This window comes from Acomys minous (assembly GCF_964271855.1).
Source record: "Acomys minous genome assembly, chromosome: 12".
NCBI classification, from domain to species: domain Eukaryota; kingdom Metazoa; phylum Chordata; class Mammalia; order Rodentia; family Muridae; genus Acomys; species Acomys minous.
Genome location: NC_140493.1, coordinates 16,819,974 through 16,824,684, shown reverse-complemented (window position 1 = coordinate 16,824,684; position 4,711 = coordinate 16,819,974).

Sequence of the window (4,711 nt, the reverse complement as noted above, 5' to 3'; positions counted from 1 at the left end):
CCTTTGACTCCTCCCTTCTATGGGCACCCCTGAGAAGCTCTGAAGAGCCAGGTTTGGGTTGGGCCCTGGGGAGATGGGCTTCTCCTTTAATTTCTGCTGGATGGGGCAGCAAGTCAAGAAATTGTGTAATTCCCATAAGATTTTAAGAAGTACTGTCTCCATATCCGGGAGGCCCGGACAGGTGCCAAGGAGGAGCCTCCTCATGGTATATATTTTTTTACCTGATTCCACATAATACATGATGTACCAGGAAGTGGCATCTTCTCCCTCTTTTGGGAAGCCTTCCGCCATGCCTGCGGGCTGATGACAGTGCCTTCTCTTTGCCTTAGAGCCTATGGCACCTGCCCTGGCTAATGCACCTGTGATCTCTGGCCAGGAAGTGGCTTCCACTGAGTACCTGTCTGTAGAAGCTGGTGCGTGCAGGCTGTGATGGAGTGATGCACCTAGCTGGGACAGGCCACTGATTGAAGAGATTGGTGTGTGTGTCTGAAGAGACGGCTCCCCGGCTAAGAGCACTTGCTGCTCTTCTAGAGGACCAGGTTCAGTTCCTAGCACCCATGGAGCAGTTCACAACTGCCTGTAACTCCAGCCTCAGGGGATCTGACACCCTTTTGGCCTCTGCAGGCACTTGTGTGCATGAATAGATCAACAACAACAAAAAAAAAATGAAATAAATAAAATAAAATATATTTTAGAAGCCAAGAAAAATTTAAGTAGCAGTGACTTATTAAAATATGGGTATGCTTTACTGAACAGCTAGTATGAATTCATATGGCACAAAGGGAAGTGTTGTCCCAGCACGTAATCTCCACAGATGCAGTAATTAAATCTTTAGAGGAGAAACAAAGCATCGTCGGGCCAGGAGTTCTTAAGGCTTGTACCAGAGATGTGCCACCGTGATCCTGCCCTTCCCTTTGGGTGTGAGTCAGGAAATCCTGGCCCTTCCAGCTCCAGGTCACAGAGAACTGGTCACCTTCTCTTACACTGGAAGTACAAATTTCTGTTCCACACTCCCCTTCTGAAATTTCTCACTGTGTATCTTTGGGCTCTGTTCGTTGGTGAGTGTATGTGTCTTTGGGTTGACGTCTTCGTGATAGGTTGCCCGTCGTGTCACTATGGAATGTGTCTATGTGGTAACAAGCTTTGCCTTGAGTCTGTTTTATCTACACACCCAACAAAGCCAATTGTGCTCACTTCTTACGTGGGCATCTCTTGCATTTGCTTGCACTCTCTGATGGAGGTTGGTTTCTCTGTGCCCTCAGGTGCTGTTGGCTTTCAATTGAAGTTTTGAAACTGTCACCATCTGACACCAGAAAAGTCAGGACTTTGTGCTCCTGTGATGCTGGTGCCATTGGGCTGCACATCCCTGAACCTGGCTCCTCCCTGAGAACCTGGTTTTTGGACTTTCCAAGGGTCCCCTTCTCACCTGGGGTCCCTCAGTTAACCAGGGCTTTTCCAGACATTCTTCAGCCCTGGGTTTGCAGAGTTGTGGCCAGCCCACACTCCTGCTCAAGGCTGCGTCAAGGCTAGAGTAAACATGACCAGCCTGTGTACTCTGACCGACTGGGAGAGTGTCCTTCCCGCCACAGCCCTCTCCTGCTCACGCCTTACAGCTCCTGCCACCAGACACCAGCTTGTGTGCCCAGAGGTGCAGGCCAGAGGGCCTCAGGAAGTCCCTGCTATTCAGTGGGGATACGGGGTGAGGAATGGAGGAGGAATGTCACATCATGTCTGCATCTCTGGTGGTCTTACAGGCACCTCTGTTGCCTCTTCATGAATTGTGTCTGAAGATGGCAACGCTGACCCAGGCCCTCACTGGCCTCCGTAGAGGCTTCTTTGGTCCTCTTAAAGCTAGATTTCTTTCAGTTTTTAAAAAATATTTATTTATTTGTTTGTTTATTATTCATTTATTTATACAGTACTCTGCCTGCAGGTGAGCCAGCAGGCCAGAAGAGGGCACTAGATCTCATTATAGAGGGTTGTGAGCCACCTATGGTTGCTGGGACTTGAACTTTGGAAGAATGGGCAGTACTCTTAACCGCTGAGCCATCTCTTCAGCCCCCTTAAATCTTATATTTAACATATACTTGTGTGTGTGTGTGTGTGTGTGTGTGTGTGTGTGTGTGTGTGTTTGTTTTGTGGGGAGGGTCAGGCAAACAGTGTGGATTGGAGGAAAGCTTACCAAAGTTAAATTCTAGGCATTAAAATCAGGATATGTGGCTTGGTTGCAAGCACCCTTCCCACTGAGCCGCCTCCTACAGCCTCCTGGGGCCTCCTGGTTGTGCAGGAACGCTGATGATTTGGGTTCTGACCCCACTCCAGCTTCCCAGCCCCAGATTCTCCTCCAAAATGAAGTTTTAGTTGACAAACCAAAGTGTGGAAAATGAGAAGGAAAGAGAGAATTCAACTCAGATGCAAGATCAAGGAGGTGGGGTATAAAACCCTCATACCACGGACAAGATGGTGACCTGGTTCAAGTCTGTTCGTTCATCAAGTTCTGCCGATACTCTGCCCTGGTCCTTGGCATGGCCTATGGCACCAAATGCTACAGTTACTCAAAACCCTGGGCAGAGGAGGAGCAGCAGCGGAAAAAAAGAGCCTGGATAAGCTGAAACACATTGAGAGAGAACTCGCAGAAGCTCAAGATGATAGCATTCTCAAGTGAGGTGCCAGTGAGCTTGTCTTTAGTCGCTGAGGATGAATAAAGCTTTGTTGTTTGAAAAAAAACAAAAACAAAACAAAAACAAAAAAACCAACCCTCATTCCTCATGGCACTGTCTTCACTGGAGAAAGAATCACACAGAGCAACCCATTTTGGAGGGAAAGCTACGTGGTATTATGTACAGACTCAAGGGTTTGCAGCCAAGTATCTCGTTACTCAAAAAGAAAACTCCATCAACACTGGGCAGCTGTCTCTTACCCTCCCCAACTCCGGTCTCCAGAACTCTGCTTCCTGTCTCTGTGGATCTGCTATGCTGCACATTTAATATACATCTGATGATGACGATGATGATGGTGGTGGTGGTGGCGGTGGCAGTGGTGGCGGTGGTGGTGGTGGTGTGTGTGTATCCTCTTGTGCCTGACTTCTTTCACTTAGTTACAGCACCATGAACCTTCCTACTTCTCCAGTGTGTCTTCTTGGGGTGTATGTTCATTCAAATCCTCAGCTTGTTTTGTTTCCTTTTGTCTTCCCTTGCCTATTTCTAACATGGCTATATGACATTTTCCTGTTGAGTTGTAAGAATTATTTTTAAAGGTTTTGTTTATCATGTATGTGTGTGTGCCTGCGTGAGCTATGTGTACCACAGGCATGCAGGTACACAGGAGGCCAAAGAGCATCAGATCTCCAGGCTAGGGATAGACAGTTCTGAGTGCTTGGTGTGGGTGCTGGGAGCCGAACCTGGGTCCTCTGCAAGAGCATCAAGTGCTGTTAACTATCAAGCCATCTCTCCAGCCTTAGGAAATTCTCCATAGACTCAGGAGAGGAGGCCTTTACCTGATACAGGACTTGCAAGGGTTTCCTCCCATTCTACAGTTTATCCTTTCCTTTTCTGATTGTGTCCTTTGATTCAGAAAATAGGTTAATTCCGTGAAATCCAATGGATCTATTTTTTTTTTATTGGTGGATGTTTCCTTTCTGTATCTGATAATCCACTGTCAAACCAAAAGACATTAGACTTCCCTCCAGTCGTATTTGCTGTTAGAATGGTATTGAGGGCTGGAGAGATGGCTCAGAGGTTAAGAGCACCATCTGTTCTTCCAAAGGTCCCGAGTTCAATTCCCAGCAACCACATGGTGGCTCACAACCATCTAAAATGAGCTCTGGTGCCCTCTTCTGTGCTCAGGTGTACATGTAGGTAGAACGTTGTATAAATAATAAATACAACTTTAAAAAAAAAGAAAGAAAGAAAGAATAGTATTGAGTGCTGGAGAGCTGGCTCAGCAGTTAAAAGAACTGACTGCTCTTCCAGAGGACTGGAGTTCGATTCCCTGCACCCACATGGCAGCTCACAACTGTAACTCCAAGATCTGACACCCACAGACATACATGCAGGGCAGCAGAGAGTGTTGGGTGAAGCTTGTCAATGAGGGAATTAGCCAAAACTGAGCTGTGAGTGCCTGAGGCTGGGCATGTGGAGGATGGCTACTTAGAACTTACAAATGATAGCCAGGCTTGGTGGGACAGGTAGGTAATACTGACAACACCAGGCAAGGGGATTGAAAGTTCAAGGCCCAGAGGCAGGCGGATCGCAGTGAGTTCGAGGCCAGCCTGGTCTACAGAGTGACTCCAGGACAGTCAAGGATACACAGAGAAACCCTGTCTCGAAAAACCAACCAACCAACCAACCAAACACCAAAAAAACAAAACAAAACAAAACAAAACCCAACAACAACAACAAAACCCACCCACCCAACCAACCAAAAAACCCATTTATTAAAAAAAAAGAAAGGAAGGAAGAAAGAAAAAGTTTAAGGCCTGTTTCAGCTACAAAGCTGATCTAAGACCAGCCTGGGCAGTTTAGTGAGATCCTAATTCTAAACTGTGCAGAGGCGGGGGAGGGACAGGAGGCCGGGGTATGGGTGTGGGTGTGGTACTGGGGGAGGGGAGCATGGGAGGATGGGGGAATGTAGCTCAGTGGGACAGCTCTCCACTAAGACACCTGAGGCTCCAGGCACTGACCTAGGGCTCCCAGTCTCCTGAGGACCTCTG